Raw genomic sequence first — 16,946 nt, 5'->3', positions numbered from 1 at the left:
GTTTGTCATTAAATAAATGGTCATAATTTTCTAAGATAAATCATGTGTTAAGCATGAAGTTTCACAATTATTTTATAAAAATTAGTATTTTGAAACAAGGTATAATTCATTTTTATACAACTCAAAAGTAGTTCATTCAACAGAAAGACATCTTAAATATAACAGAAAGAAAATGACGTCCAAATAAATGATACTAAAGTCTGATTCTTTTTCTTTCTAATTTTGAGAAGACCGGTATATTAATGGTAATTTCGAATACAAATTGTTTCTTTTTCAATTTGTTAATTTAGTTTATGTATTTCAGGTTTGATTTTTTCAATCATTTGAGAGGGCGGTTTTTGTATGAAATGTATGAAGCGGAAGAATAATTACGCAACATATGCATAACATCACTAACAGTTATATACATGTAATTGGGAGGGATAATTTAAGAACTTGTTAAGTTTTGAGATTAAATCTGATTAAAAAAATAAGTATGAGAGAGAGTAAAATTGTACAATGATTCCACTACTTTATACGTCCGTTACACCTATGTAAAATTTCGACTCGGTGCGTAAAAAATATTGTAATTTTTCTACGTACATGTAACATATGTATATTAAAATTAAAAAAAAAATTGTTACGTTAAGTTCTTTTAGTTTCTTAAAACTTAAAATGATTCTCAAAAACTCTACATGTAATAGCACAACCTATAACGTAATCACACAAACTTACTAATTTTATATAATTAATGTAATCTTGCAAGTACAATACAACAAAAATTTTCAAAAATGCCCTTTTAAGAAAAAAAGTAATAATAATATAGTCAAATAAGATATAATAAAACGATGAACTAATTATGCCGTTAGTGTAGGTAGTTTTTAAAAAGTAACAAGTTTGGGTATTAAGGTTTTTAAATAATAGGTTTAGATACGCTTTATTTTTTGTAACGTACCTATATAATAATATTAATTAACATGCGTTAAAACTTAGTTAAGAATCCCCTCAAATGATGCCTAACATGTGTGGGTATTTTTGTCATTTCAGATAAAAAAAGTCCCTTTACATTAGGGGGGAAAGGGGTGGTGGATGTGATGAAATTTCTCATCACACACCCCACCCAATCAAATGGTGTCACATCACCAACCTTAAATCTATCACATGTGATGATGGTTTTTTACTAAGGGTGGTGATGTGGTGTGGTGGTGTGTGATGGAATTTTTTTTTTTTTTTTGCAACTTAAAAAAATAAAACAATATTTTACTAGAACTTAAAAAATACAAACAATAGTTTACTAGAACATAATTCAACTTAAAAATTAGAAATAAAAAATAAAAGTTACAATAAACGTCTACTCCTCGTCTGAATCCGGAAATTCCAAACCTAAAGAACCTATAAGCTCAACTAGATCTCATCTCAATCGATGATGAATATCTTCATCCCGCAAGTCTAATTGGACATCATCGGGAACTAGAACTTGAGTCGGAGGATCCCGTACCTAATCTGGAGAAATTGCATTTCCATATTCTTTTATTAACATATTGTGTAATATGATGCATGCATACACGTAGCTAGAGATCGTGGGCTTTTTCATTGCACGAACCGGTCGACTAAGTATGCACCATCTACCCTTTAAAACACCGAAAGCTCTCTCGACATCTTTTCTTGCCAATTCTTGCAACTTCTTGAACGCCTTTTCATTGGTCTCGACAGGAAACGAAAAAGCTTTCACAAAAACAGACCATTGCGGGTATACCATCGACAAGATAGTAGCCACGTCTGTAATATCTCTCGTTGACAAAATACGGACAGAAAGGTGCGGTGCAGTCTGTTACGCTCTGAAACAACGGTGATGTGTACAGAACAGTGATGTCGTTGTTTGAGCCGGGAACACCAAAATAAGAATGCCAAATCCATAAATCATTTGACGCAACTGCTTCTAGTAAGTATTTATCGAATTGGTCGGGTGAGTTACCTGTCGCTAGTTGACGAATAGCGGATGTGCATTTTTGAAGCGCCGTAAAACTTCGTTCACCCCTCGCGTCGTAAGATTCTTGAAACCATTCTTCGTTTGTTTCGACATCGGCTACAATCTTTAAAAATAAAGATTTCGGCAAACGAAAGTGTTCCCTAAACGTCTCATCGTTGTATTTCGGCTCCTCCACAAAATAGTCGTTCATTAGCACGTTGTGGGCATGTATACGATCACGCTCCACCACTTTTTTCTTTGGACGGCCCGGGCCTTCAAGTTCGTTATATAGCAACGGAACCATTCGAGAATGTCATTGTCCGAAGACGAAGAGCTATCGGTGTCTAAGGGATGCAAGTAATTCGGAAATGCCATATTTTTTTATTGTGAATGAAGGGGAAGTTTTTGAGTTGGATTTGTGTATCTTTTGAAGATAAATTGAAGTTATTTATATAAGTAAAATTTGCTTTTTTTTATTTTCCCAACGGTCTCCTCATCCAACGGTCATCCCAACGGCTCCGTTCCTTGGTTTTCACCCCATCACACGCGTGATGGCCATCACGCAAATCTCCTCCCTCAAGCTTGACAAGGCAGTGGAGGCGGTGTTGATAAACCCATCACGCGTGATGGGTGGTCCATCACGCGGTGCCCCGGGTGCCCTTAGAGCATTCTCATCCAACCCCTTATCCCTAAATCCAAAATTACACTAAAACACATAATATTTTCTCTCTACTTTTCAATTAAATAATATTTTATACCTTTATCATTACCATTTCTCTTTTCTTCACTCACAACCACTTTCAAAATATATTAAAAAAGTATAGGGGGTGTACAATAATTTTTCAAATATCTAGAAAAATCACTATGTTTTCTAAAGTATAAAAACTATTCACTCACAACACCTTAAATCACTCTCTATATTGTAAAAACACCCCCTCATATAATATGAGGGGTTGGATGAGAATGCTCTTATTTTGGCGTATTACAATATTGGAGTTCCATCTATAATCAAATGTCAACTATGTATGCTAATGCGATAACATGTTGTGCCATGGGTCTTCTCATATACAATGCTTTTTGTTCATGTAGCTAAGATAAAATATTAGAGTTCTCACTATAGTCACACGATTATCATGTTGTCGTCTTGTCTTTTGTTGCATAAATATGTTTATATTTTCCTTAAAGTTTTGCTACACAAGATTATCACGGATTTCCTCATATCATGTTTTTTTTAGTTATTACACTTATTACTTATTTACTGGAGTCCACTTGAATAACTAAAGTAATGTTGATAGCATGGGTACTCTGTGAACGACTGGAGTTAGCATTAGCTTGACTTTAACTCATTATAATACGAACTAGAAATTGAGCCCGTATTACACTCAAGTCACGAGCTGACTCGTTTACTTTACATTTCAATAATTTTCTATATATTTTATACTAGTATTTATATAGCAAGTTAACAACAATTTTAATTTTAACAATTCTTAAAACGACACAATATTATCAAACTCACAATACAAAAGAAAATCAGGTATGGAAATCTATCCCAATTTCCAAACCCTTAATATTTTCTCAAAGTTTATACGCGCATGTAGGTCGAGCCAAATCAGCTCGACTTGAATACCAAACGAGATTTTAGTTTACCAAACTAGTTATGAACAAGTGAGTTAAGGAACTAATTATATTCAGCTAAAAGTGATTATGGCTTATATTCAAAGGATTAATTTAATTATTATTTTCATACATACATATCACAAAAATAAAAGTAATATTAACCATAAAATGTGCATATCAGTACACAAAGTTTCAACTTTTTACATTTTACCTCCTCTTATTCTTGCTTCCTAGCAATAAGCTGAAGTAAAACAGGATCCTGAAGAAGAACCCCCATGCTACTGTGATCCACAAGCACCCCCATTTGCTTAGATCAGTGATTCCTTGTTGTTCCAGTATATCGGTTCCGGTCGTTAAACATGTGTTGGCTGTAATATTCACTCCTAGTGATTTGCTCATGCTTTGTAGCAATCTTATTTTCATGGAGTTATCAACTTCCCCAAGAGGGCTGTTGTCGAAGATCTGCGTCCCTCTAACGAAGCATTTGATCGGGTTTTGGAACTCGTTTTGTAACACCGCTTCGTACGGGTATTTCACAAGTGAAATGTAGTGGAACCAGATCCAGTACCCGGGTATTTGGTCACGGTTTATGAAGAATCCACTGAATAGAAGGAAGTATGCGAGGATTGCGACGACGATTGTGTACCCGAGCATTACGTGTGGGACAACACCCGAGAGGAATGTCACGAACGAGCTTCCGGCCCAGAAAGAAGCGTGAATTATGAAAAAATAGAAGAGGAAGCCCGAAAAACCACCGTCGAGTCCCACCGCCCAAAATGTGATCGCCGAGAATGCGAATGAGAGGAATATGAGCGAAGGAATTGCGACGAGGGAGTGAGAGAGAACGTATGACGATCGTCTATACGCGTTGTATGCGGTTTCTCTCATGAAAATGTAACGTTCTTGAAGGAAGACGGGTAACGCGTCCTCACACGTGTAGAATGTTGTAGACATCGCAAATGCGAAAAACCCTAATCGTTCTTGAACGCCTTTTGGGGAATTATCGAGATTCCAGTATATGGTCGCGAGTATAAACCCGGTGACCACAACTGCACCCAGCCGAATCCCAAAAAGTTCAGGCATTCAGCGTGAGTTAGTAAATGACCATTTTGATAAAACGGCCATTTCCATCCACATGGGATTGGCAAAGGTGGGGACCAATGAATTAGGGTTGATGTCATTGGTGGCCCCCGCACCCGAGACTAATTTACCTCCAGAGATACTTGCACTTATCGCTTCTTTGAGCGATAAGCCATGTGTTGGAGTTTCGTTACCAGTATCGATGTTGTTTCGTGACCGCTTCATGTTTTGCCATGATTTGTTAAATTCGACGAGGCTTTTGGTCCCGCCGGGCGATCCTTCGAGTTCTCCGATCAAATAAAGTGCGAATTCGGTCCGGTTTTCTTTATCCGGGATCGGATGACCAAAATCCGAAGAGTACAAAGGGAGGTTCGTTGGAGAACCGCTATAAACCGTCTGTCCACGCGACAAAAACAATAACCGATCTAACAACCCGAGAATTCGGTAACTCGGTTGGTGTATCGACATGATGACAATACTCCCACTTTGCGCAATCCGTTGCAACACTTTGACCACCATATACGCACTCGTCGAGTCGAGCCCAGACGTCGGCTCGTCGAGTAGCAAAATAATCGGATCATGAATAATATCGATCCCAATCGAAACCCGCCTTCGTTCCCCACCCGACACCCCTCGATGCCCTTCATCTCCAATAACGGTCTTAGCCGCGTTTCGTAACCCTAATTGATCAATCAAAGCTTGAACCCTCAACTTCTTCTTCGACTTGGACAACGATCGTGGTAACCGAAACTCGGCTGCGAACATAAGCGTCTCTTCGACCGTTAACATCGGAAATAATAGATCATCTTGCATCACATAAGCCGAAATCACCTTAAATAACCTAGACTCCAATTGCTCACCATTCAAAGTCACTGTCCCTTTAAGACTTCCTTTCGCAATTCGGTTCGCTAACGCGTCGATTAACGTTGATTTCCCCGAACCACTCGCACCGAGTACCGCTAATATCTCACCGTCTCTCGCTTCACCAGAAATATCATTCAATAACACCTTATGACTCGAAAACAACCTCTCTCCGGCAACAGCCTCAACCGAAGTCGCCGGAGAATCACTCCGGCCACCGAACACTGCCGGAACCGCCATCTTATTCCTTACTTTGACACTATAAGTCAGATTATTAAACGCTAAAACAAACGGTAACGAGCGAGGTTCGTTACTGGTTTCGCTCATCTCCAAAACACTATGCGGTGGTGTTTCATCGCCGTTGACGTGGTTACGGATGTCTCCGACGTGTTTCAGAAGCTCACCGAAGACCTAGGGTTAGGCATTTAATCTTCTTGAACGAGATCTTAAATAAAACGAATTGACTGTCGTACGTATCACTTGAAATCGACGAAACTAAATATGTGTACGTTGACTTACGGCGGTCGTAAAACGGTGAACACTTCATTATACTGTCGGCGAGTATCTTAGACATTGAAGGTGTACGTCCAAGAAGTGAGGAGGTAGTTGTAGAGAAGGTGAGAAGTTAAGGGAGGTGTGAAGAAGCTGAAGATGTTAAATATGTGTATATATAGTTATATACACATGTATATATATATTATGTGTATTATATTGAAGAAACACCAACCGGACCCCGGGCAGATTACTGGTAACCTGGGGGTTGGATAGCTGTTTCCCACGAGGGGTTAGACCCTTGGAAGATGGTTCTTCTGATAACCTGCAAAACAGACACCGTGAGCTCGTCACTGAGAAGGGGGGGGAGTTCCTCCTTGTGACCACCCTCCGGCGTGAGAATCAGACTAGATTGCTCTTTAAATATAAAAGTATATTAAGAGATTGCTAGAGCAGATATCAGGTATAATATGATAATGTAGTAAGATATGTTGTGTTTAGATGATCATACCATTTGGGGTATTTATAGCCGAAGGTAGGTTTCCAAGGAGGTATGGCCGGCTGCAACAGTGTTCCTGTTCATCAACAGTAGCCTACGCACATGCCCTGCTGGTAGTTGGTGGGTAGGCAGCGGCTGATAGCGACCAGGCCTGCTGTATACTATTCCCTTTCCACCAACTGCCGGCTACGCACGTGGTATGACAGTAGTTGGTGAGTAGGCAGCGGCTTAATAGTGATACAGTACAGGAGCATGCTGCTCGCCATACTGTATCAGTGAGCTGTCGTATCCCTGATCAGATCTTTCGCCCATACCTCGTCAGGTACAGTGAAAGGTCCTTCAGTATAGACTGGCTTATTTGGGCGGGAGTATTCCCCCTCCCGCCTCTGTGCGGGATTGCTCCCGGCTTTGCTCATTCTTTCAGGTGACACTGAATGATCGAGAGCTAAGTACCTAGTGCGTGTAGCCATGCTGCGCGGGTGGCCTTCCCTCATGGCTTGTATCCGAGGCTGCGGGAACAGGCGGAGTCCTTCACCATGGGAGGCATTTCCTGCGGGACCAGCTTGCATACTGCGCGTAAGGACGTCACTTCTCTGAGCATGGTTGGTCCTGCGGATCCAGTTGGTCTCTGCGCAGACGTCCCTGTTTAAGGTGAGTCTTGCGGGTCCAACTGGGCTCTGCTGGGACCTACCTCTTCAAGTCCCCCCAGTCCAATGTTCTTCTCATGCGTGTTTAATAAAGTGAGGTGAACTTTTGGACTTAAGCAAAGGGTTTTGAAAAGGGTTTTGTAAGGTTTTCCATGGGAAGTCCTTGTCACTTGCAGAAATGCCCGAGTTTCCTGCTTGGTCTTTGGGTATGATGCGGGTAGGTCTGTAACCTCCTCGCAAGTCAGGAGCATTGAGTCCCAGTTGTGTGGATTCTCCATGAGGTTTTGGTAGTTTTGAACATAGTGATCAATTATGTTAAAACCACCAATTCCATCCTGGCGCTTCAAACAACGTAGTTCTCAACGTTCCCGCTATGCGGGGATGTTATTTCCGTTTCCGCAAGCATTGCCCAGAAGATCCTTCCTGGTTTCAATTCCCAGCGGAGCGCTAGGTATGTGAAGGGTTTTGCCTTAACACTGTACCAGCGCTCGTCTTACGGTTACTTTACTTCCAAGGTATTCCTAGCGTCAATTCCCTGCAGGTGCTAGGTACGTGAAGGGTTTTGCCTTTACACTGTATCCGCGCCTGTCTTATAGTTACTTGGTTGCCGAGGAATATTTGGCTTCAATTCCCTGCGGGTGCTAGGTACGTGAAGGGTTTTGCCTTTACACTGTACCCGCATCCGTCTAACGGTTACTTGTTCGCCAAGGTTTACTTGGCTTCAATTCCCTGCGGGTGCTAGGTATGTGAAGGGTTTTGCCTTTACACTGTACCCGCATCCGTCTAACGGTTACTTGTTTGCCAAGGTTTACTTAGCTTCAATTCCCTGCGGGTGCTAGGTATGTGAAGGGTTTTGCCTTTACACTGTACCCGCATCCGTCTAACGGTTACTTGTTTGCCAAGGGGTAAGGGGTATTTTCCCGCTTACTTTTTAATATTTTTTAAATTTTGAATTTTGAAATTCGAAGAGTTGGTGAAAAGATAAGAACAGTCCAAACCTCTGAAACGTCGTGCGACAGTTTCTTCTGACTGTGTCAGGACGTGCAGGAAGTTATGGTGACGTGACAGAACATGGTCATTCCAGTCGCTTTTTCAGGCGCGTGGGCGTGATTTTTCGGGCGCGTGGCCGCGAAATTACTGGCACACGTCCTTTCAACAGCTGTTGCCAGCCTGCTTTTTGCCACGTGTCATAGTTTCATTGCACCTTTGATTTCTCTCTCCTCCGCATTAAATTCACCGCATTAATTGCGATTACTATATAAAGGGGAAGAGGGTTATTTGCAATTCACACTTTCACCTTTCTTCTTCTTCTTCTTAGTGATTTCCGGCAAATACTCCCCTTTTTTAGGCAAGCATTTTCCCGAAATCACTTCTCTTTCTGCAAAAATGTCTTCTCATGATGCCGACGATCAGAAGACTGCTGGCGAGTGCCAGTGTTCTCTTCCTGTCGATCTGTACCAGTATATCGTCAGGAAGTTCATGCTCGAGTCTCTCGAGCCTGAGTTTCCTGAACCCCACCATACTGTGTACGATGCCCCTAGTGGCAAGATCGGGGTTTATGCTGCATTCTTTGTCTACGGGAACCTTAGGTTCCCGTTGACAAAGTTTGTGTACCGTGTCCTTGAGAGGCACAGCGTTCATTTGACCGAGCTGCACCCCATGGCGATCGCCAAGATTCGTCATTTTGAGTGGGTGTGCCGGATTCTGGGCATCGAGCCCCATGTGGACCGCCTGATGACCTTCTACACTTGGAGGTGCATCCAGGGGTGGTACAGTCTTACAACCCGGATTAAGGGTTTAAAGATTTGTACCACCGAGCGGAGTCTTCGCTCGTGGAGAAGAGAGTTCTTCTTCATATCCGCTCGCGCCATCCCCATTGCCATGAAGTTCAAGAACGGCCAGGCACTTCAGAGCCTTCACGCCCCCAACTACGAGGAGGCGGAATGGTTCTCGAAGATATCCCGGGTCCAATCCCCGGTTTTCCGTTTTCCGGAGTCAGCGATGGTAATGCTGGGGATGAGCCGAGTGTGGAAGGCGGCGAATGCGCAGAAGGTTCCGATTGTCCTTGAATATGGTTCGAACTCTGTCCCTTATGGTATGTCTTGTTTCTTTTTGTTGATTTTGACTTTTTTCTAACTTTCCTGTTTATTTCAGAGGGGAACGACCTACAGTCGCTCCTGAATCCGCGGGAGGAAGATGGTCCCGCACGGATGGGTACTCGTGCTCTGGACGAGAACGAGTTGCCCATCCTAGAGCAAACTGCGTGTCGGTTCGTGGAGGTTTACCCGCCGGGCGGTTACTGCTGCTTTTAAGGAGGCGGCGACCGCGGCGGAGACCACGACGGCGACCACGGCGGCTGCCACCATGCCCGCGCCACCGGCACCGATGGCCGGACCATCAGGTACGCGCAGGGCTTCACGCCGATCTTTGCCACCTTCCCGTCTGCCTGACCTGTTGGATGGATTTCCTTTAGGTTCAGGTGATGGGTTTGGCGGCTATCGGTCTGTCATTGACCCTACAGGTGCGTAGGGTTCCTTTCTTTTTCCCTTATGTTTTTCATCATCTTTTCCTTACTGCTTTTGTTTCTTTTGCAGTGTCGGATTCCAATGAAGTGTATGTTCCTCGATGGAACATACGCCGAGGAACAACCCTTCGCACACCCGTGGAGTGCGTGGACTGGGCTCGCCACGCTGCTCCTCCGGGCGCGTTGGGGGAAGCCATGGTTAGCTACCAGGAGGGTAGGCTAACTAATGAGCTTCGGGTTCTCCAGGCCCGGATGCAGCCGCGCGTCGAGCTGCTTTGTCGTGAAAACGACAAGTTGAAAGCAGCTCACGCCAAGGACATATCTGAGGCGCGTGCTCTTCGGGAGGAGAACCAACAGCTGGCGGCCGCTGCCGCCGACAAGGAGAAGGCCTTCAAGGCCCTCGAGGTTGAAGTTCAGGCGCGACTCGAGGCCCGCTCCAAGGCTGCCCAAGCTGTGAATGAACAGCTTCGGCTGGCCAGGGAGACTGCGCGAAACGCAACCGAGAGGGCTGCCAAGGCTGAAGCCGTTGCTGAGCCTTTGCGTGTGGAGAATGAGGAGCTCAAGGCCAAATTAGAGGCTCTCCAACGCGCTCATGATGCCTTGGCAATGGAGGATGCCAAGAAACTCCAGGAAATCCTGGACCAAAGGGGGGTGCTTGACCAGACCCAGCGGAAGCTTAAGGGCGTCGAAGAGGCTGCCGCTAAGGAAGTTTTACTTGCCAACCTTAACAAGAGCGAAGCCGAACGCGCCCATACCGAAGCTCAAGCTGCCCTCCGATGGCTTCTTCGAGAAGCGTTGCCTCAGGTATGTTTAGATTTATCTTCACGCATTTCTTTTGTAAGAAAAGGTTCTAATACTTTTGTTTTCTTTGTAGGTTGTGCGTCGGGTCTTTTCAGAGACCTCTTACGATGATGCTATGACCGCAGCCCTCAACGCTTCTCATGATGATGGGGAAAAGGCCGGCTTCATGCTTGGTCTAGGGTTTGTTGAGAAAGGCGTCCCGCCTTCCAACTTTCCTTTGTTCAATGTGGATACTGAAGCCATTTATGACCAAGCATTGAACCAATACGCCGCCTTCCCGCATCCAGTGGTGGAGAAGGTGGACGAAGTAGCTGCTGCTGATGATGGGTTAGCTGTCCTCAAAGCGTTCCTCGAACCACCCCGTTCTTCTGACGGAGCGGGTCCAAGTGGAAGCGGCCCTGAGGCTTGATCCTGAAGATCCCTTCCCATTGCTAAGACTTGTATAGTTTTTTATTTTTTCTTTTAGGCGGGTAGTTACCCGGCCATTCTTGTAATATATTCTTGAAATATTAATCTTTTTGCGTATAAGATTGTTATTTCCTTCTTTGGGTTCCTTGCTTTATAAACTTATGACTTGCATACTTAGTTTAAATTAGCAATTTTCCAAGTGTTTAGAATAAGAACCTTTGAACGTGGTTGATAGTGGGTTAAAGTTTCGCTTCCTCCTTCGTGATTGTGCGGGTAGAACCGTCACTTGCACTTGGTAGGATGGCTAAACTTTAACTTTTATCTAACCTGCGTGTAGGTTTTTCTTGCCTTTTGAGGATAAGTTAACCTTTGAACGTGGTTGATAATAGGTGTGAAGTTTTGCTTCCTCTTTCGTGATTGTGCGGGTAGAACCGTCACTTGCACTTGGTAGGATGGCAAAACTTTACCCATACCTGACCTGCGTGTAGGTTTTTCTTACCTTTTGAGGATAAGTTAACCTTTGAACGTGGTTGATAATAGGTGTGAAGTTTTGCTTCCTCTTTCGTGATTGTGCGGGTAGAACCGTCACTTGCACTTAGTAGGATGGCAAAACTTTACCCATACCTGACCTGCGTGTAGGTTTTCCTTACCTTTTGAGGATAAGTTAACCTTTGAACGTGGTTGATAATAGGTGTGAAGTTTTGCTTCCTCTTTCGTGATTGTGCGGGTAGAACCGTCACTTGCACTTAGTAGGATGGCAAAACTTTACCCATACCTGACCTGCGTGTAGGTTTTTCTTACCTTTTGAGGATAAGTTAACCTTTGAACGTGGTTGATAATAGGTGTGAAGTTTTGCTTCCTCTTTCGTGATTGTGCGGGTAGAACCGTCACTTGCACTTAGTAGGATGGCAAAACTTTACCCATACCTGACCTGCGTGTAGGTTTTTCTTACCTTTTGAGGATAAGTTAACCTTTGAACGTGGTTGATAATAGGTGTGAAGTTTTGCTTCCTCTTTCGTGATTGTGCGGGTAGAACCGTCACTTGCACTTAGTAGGATGGCAAAACTTTACCCATACCTGACCTGCGTGTAGGTTTTTCTTACCTTTTGAGGATAAGTTAACCTTTGAACGTGGTTGATAATAGGTGTGAAGTTTTGCTTCCTCTTTCGTGATTGTGCGGGTAGAACCGTCACTTGCACTTAGTAGGATGGCAAAACTTTACCCATACCTGACCTGCGTGTAGGTTTTTCTTACCTTTTTAAGAATTTTGTTTTGAACCGTTCGACGCGCGGTTGTCGATAGGTTAGTGTTCATTTTCCTTTCATGATTCATGCGGATAGACCGGCACTTTCATTTAATGGAATAATTGAACTCTTCTCCTTCAACTGACCTGCGTGAAGGTTTGCCACGTTATTGGGTTCGTGCGGGTAAGACCGCCTTCCCACGCAACGACTTCACGTAATGTGAATGCCGTCACCAGTGCTGGATAGTTTTAACCGTTCGACGCGCGGTTGTTGATAGGTTATTATTCAGTTTCATTAATGATTCATGCGGATAGACCGGCACTTTCATTTTTGGGTGCTGAACTTTTTCCCCTTCAACTAACCTGCGTGAAGGTTTGTCACGTTATTGGGTTCGTGCGGGTAGGACCGCCTTCCCATGCAATGACTTCACGTAATTATGCGGTGAAAACCGGCATATTAGTGTCCAGAAAAGTATTAAATGTAAAATCATCAGCTTCGATATTCTTAAGAGAATCATTTCCATTAGAAGTGGCTCTTGGCCTTTTCTTTACAAATTGGAATTGATTTACATGCAAACTGTGTAAATGAGCTCCCTTCCTTGTTGGGATGGGAGTGCCATCGAGCCGATACGCACCTGGTTCGGGATCTCGTTCTTTACGCAGCATGTAGTCTCGATTTTGAAGCCGGATTTGATTCGTGTTTTCCCCAGCTGGGGTTCTATACGCACCCGCCTGCTCAGCCTTTATTACGCCACGAGGTGCGCGAGCGTCCCATCTCTGACAAATGCTTCGACCATATCTTTTACATCTATGCATTCTTCAGTGTTGTGACCCTTTGTCTTGTGAAAGTCACAGTATTTGCTCCGATCTGCATCGTGACGATGTCGGATTATTGGCGGTTTTGGCCATGGGAGCCCTTCAGTGGCGAATATCTCAGTGACGCTTTTGGTGAGTGGCGTCCATCTGGAGTTCCGGTGCGACTGTACATTATCCCTTCCGCCCAACCGATTTTGCAAGCCGGATGAGGTGTCAAAGTTTACCCTTGACTGCCAGATGCCTAGCTTTCGTTTTTTATTTAATCGGGCGGTGAGGACGTTGTCTTCTCTCGTCCTCTGGGTGTAGAGGTTTGTGCTCTGTGGGAGATCTCTACCCAGTTGTTTTTCTGTTTCCGCATAGCGTTTTGCTGCTGTCATGATGCCATCCCATGTGGATGGCATGCCATCTTTACCCGTTAGGGTGCGGATGAGCTCTGGGTCATGTGCGCCCTGGATGAAGGCAGCGCGAACAAGATCTTCACTGATATTGCCCAAACTTAGCTTCTTTGAGTTGAAGCGAGTGATGAAGTTTGGCAGAGATTCGTCTTCCTCTCGTATGCATTTGAGGATTGTCCATTGCTCCTCGGTATACTTCCGTTGCTGGCTGAAGTGTTGGCTAAACTTTTGTTGGAAGTCTGCCCAGTCGTAGATTTGGTTGACCGGTAGACGATCGAACCATGCTCTAGCAGCCCCAACCAGCGTCATTTGGAACATGTAACACCACGTGGGTTCCGTCCAATTGCTGACGGTTGCCCCTGCTATGAACCTGTTCAAATGATCGTCTGGATCAGATATACCGTCATATGTGCCTATGTTGGGCATTTGTTTGGCACTCTTTGGGGCGATTGCCTCAGCAATGTCCCTTGCAAATTTGGACGTTCCTGCATTTGCAACGTTTGGTCTGAACGTTTTAGAGAAGTCTCGTGGACTTCCACCTGTGCTTTTTGGTTTGAAGGCTTGTCCAAAATGCCTTTTCGGTTGGGATTCCGTTTCCTTATGCTTCCCTTTTGCCCTATGGCGAGGGTTCACGTCGGAGTCGGATTCCTCCGAGTCATCCTCCCAGTATTCGAATTCGTCGGCCTGTTGCACGGAACGCAAGCGTTCGTCCAACTCAGCCTGGAATTCCTTTTGTCGTGCCTCCGCCCATGCCTTAACTTCATCGAGAGTTTGGCGGGGGAGTCTTCGTTTCTCAACCTGTGTATCAGTGGATCCCAGTAGGCGATCATTTACTGCACTTGCCCCAGCTTTGGTAAGTGGGGTAGTGTTCGTAAAATTTACTTCGCTTGCCCCGGCTTCGGTAGCCGGGGTAGTGTTCGTAAAAACTGTGTTGCCGGTATTCCCCCTAGTAGCAGGGGTTATGGTTACCGGAATTTCTCTAACCATCTTTGTAGAAGTTTGAAAAAACTAGAGAAAAATAAAGTTCTAGCTTTATGCACGGATGGCGCCAATGAAGAAACACCAACCGGACCCCGGGCAGATTACTGGTAACCTGGGGGTTGGATAGCTGTTTCCCACGAGGGGTTAGACCCTTGGAAGATGGTTCTTCTGATAACCTGCAAAACAGACACCGTGAGCTCGTCACTGAGAAGGGGGGGGTTCCTCCTTGTGACCACCCTCCGGCGTGAGAATCAGACTAGATTGCTCTTTAAATATAAAAGTATATTAAGAGATTGCTAGAGCAGATATCAGGTATAATATGATAATGTAGTAAGATATGTTGTGTTTAGATGATCATACCATTTGGGGTATTTATAGCCGAAGGTAGGTTTCCAAGGAGGTATGGCCGGCTGCAACAGTGTTCCTGTTCATCAACAGTAGCCTACGCACATGCCCTGCTGGTAGTTGGTGGGTAGGCAGCGGCTGATAGCGACCAGGCCTGCTGTATACTATTCCCTTTCCACCAACTGCCGGCTACGCACGTGGTATGACAGTAGTTGGTGAGTAGGCAGCGGCTTAATAGTGATACAGTACAGGAGCATGCTGCTCGCCATACTGTATCAGTGAGCTGTCGTATCCCTGATCAGATCTTTCGCCCATACCTCGTCAGGTACAGTGAAAGGTCCTTCAGTATAGACTGGCTTATTTGGGCGGGAGTATTCCCCCTCCCGCCTCTGTGCGGGATTGCTCCCGGCTTTGCTCATTCTTTCAGGTGACACTGAATGATCGAGAGCTAAGTACCTAGTGCGTGTAGCCATGCTGCGCGGGTGGCCTTCCCTCATGGCTTGTATCCGAGGCTGCGGGAACAGGCGGAGTCCTTCACCATGGGAGGCATTTCCTGCGGGACCAGCTTGCATACTGCGCGTAAGGACGTCACTTCTCTGAGCATGGTTGGTCCTGCGGATCCAGTTGGTCTCTGCGCAGACGTCCCTGTTTAAGGTGAGTCTTGCGGGTCCAACTGGGCTCTACTGGGACCTACCTCTTCATATATATATATATTATGTGTATTTGTGTGTGTAGACAATTTATGTTCACATTAGTAGAAATGCATGGGGTTTGTGTGTGAGAGAGAAACGTGGAATGACATTGTGTAAGCTATGATGCAAAATATAATTATTAATTGTATTAATTATTACATTTTCAATAACATTTATTAATTAATTAACTTGTTTTGAAATTTTAAAAAATAAACTAATGATGATATTACATATATTTATACTAATAATTTAAATAACCCTTTCGTGTGAATAATAGTCGCATTTTAGTCTAAATAAACAGAATATTATAACTTTTCGTGTGGACTTTTTTTATATATATACATAATGGTTAACTTATTTATTCGACAGCTATATCAAAGTTTTAGTAAATTATTTGATGTTTAGCTGAGGTAATAAATTTTGGTTTAGTTATAATAAAAATCTTATTAAAAACATAAACTGTGAGTTATACAATCTCGCTGATTAGAGTACTGATAGAAATCCAGGATTTTTTTTGGTAACAAACTAATAAAAAAATATATTTGATGTCTTTCAAGTAATAATAATGGTAATTAATTAAAACTAAATTGGCTTAAAAGTTAAAAATTAACTTATAAGATATATGTATGTTCTTATTAGTTAAAAATATTATGCAATAAAAATAGATAACATAAAAAATTCAGTTTTACAAATTACCGTGACTAAAAAATTAAGCCTTAGATATAATTAATTAGAGAAAGATGTGTGGTGACCTACATCGCCTAATATGATGCCTAGAGTCCAAGACGCTATTGAATAGCGGGAGGAGTGTCAAGGTAAACAATCTTGACACGTGGCATAAGTTGATTGGCGGTAGCATGCAGCAAAGGTTTTAAGGAGCGGGTCCTTTCCAAATTAGGTGAGGATGGTAATCTACAGTTTAGTTTATCTATTGTTGTTACAAATAGGTAAACTATATTCTACTTGATTTTCTATTGGTAGTAATACTTTTATCTATACTTTTAAATACTAAATAAATAATATGTTAATTTGACGTTCTAGAAAAAGTCAACCTACACCAACCAATAACTAAAAATTAATATTATAAACTACTTAATTAGCCTAACAAACCCTAATATTAAACTTATGACAAGTTTTCTCATTGCTACTCTAATTACTGCAAATCTAAGATTTTTCACACTTCAGTATTAAAAAGTTAGGAACTTGACCCATGAACTCATGGGCGGATCTTTTAAGGGACGGGAGAGAGCATCGACCTTCTCTTTTTCTTGTGAAAAGTATAAATATAGTCCATTTACTTTGAATAATTCTCTGTCAAAGAAAAAAAATTTATATGATACTTAAATGTTCAAGTTTACCTTCGACATGCAGAAATCCATGAGGCATACTTAGCAGCAGGATGACACTCTCTACTTCATCGACGGTTTCATGATTCATGTAGCCCCCCCCTGCTTTCACTACAAGAAAATGAAGCTACTGCAACTCTAGTAAAATGTTGTAGAAGGCCTTGAAAAGGTTGCATTAGGCCTAATGCAACCTTTTATCAAATGCTGCATTAGGTGAAGTTGCATTAGACCTAATGCAATTTTTTTGTTAA

The 16,946-nt window shown here is 43.2% G+C and overlaps 1 pseudogene across 1 annotated transcript; it reads right to left on the bottom strand.

Annotated features, from left to right (window-relative positions):
• Positions 1-3,724: 3,724 nt before the first annotated feature.
• Positions 3,725-6,194, bottom strand: LOC143554777 (ABC transporter G family member 6-like; annotated as a pseudogene). Its single transcript, XR_013139080.1, has 2 exons — positions 6,003-6,194; positions 3,725-5,917 (listed from the first exon to the last, which is right to left on the bottom strand). The product of XR_013139080.1 is annotated as an ABC transporter G family member 6-like (transcript).
• Between the last annotated feature and the right edge of the window lie 10,752 nt (positions 6,195-16,946).

The sequence above is a fragment of the Bidens hawaiensis genome, unplaced genomic scaffold, assembly GCF_021521415.1.
Source record: "Bidens hawaiensis isolate Kalapana, Puna unplaced genomic scaffold, B.hawaiensis_p1.1 tig00017853_1, whole genome shotgun sequence".
NCBI classification, from domain to species: domain Eukaryota; kingdom Viridiplantae; phylum Streptophyta; class Magnoliopsida; order Asterales; family Asteraceae; genus Bidens; species Bidens hawaiensis.
Note: the sequence above shows the minus strand (reverse complement) of the source record. Positions and strands in the feature narration are given on the sequence as shown.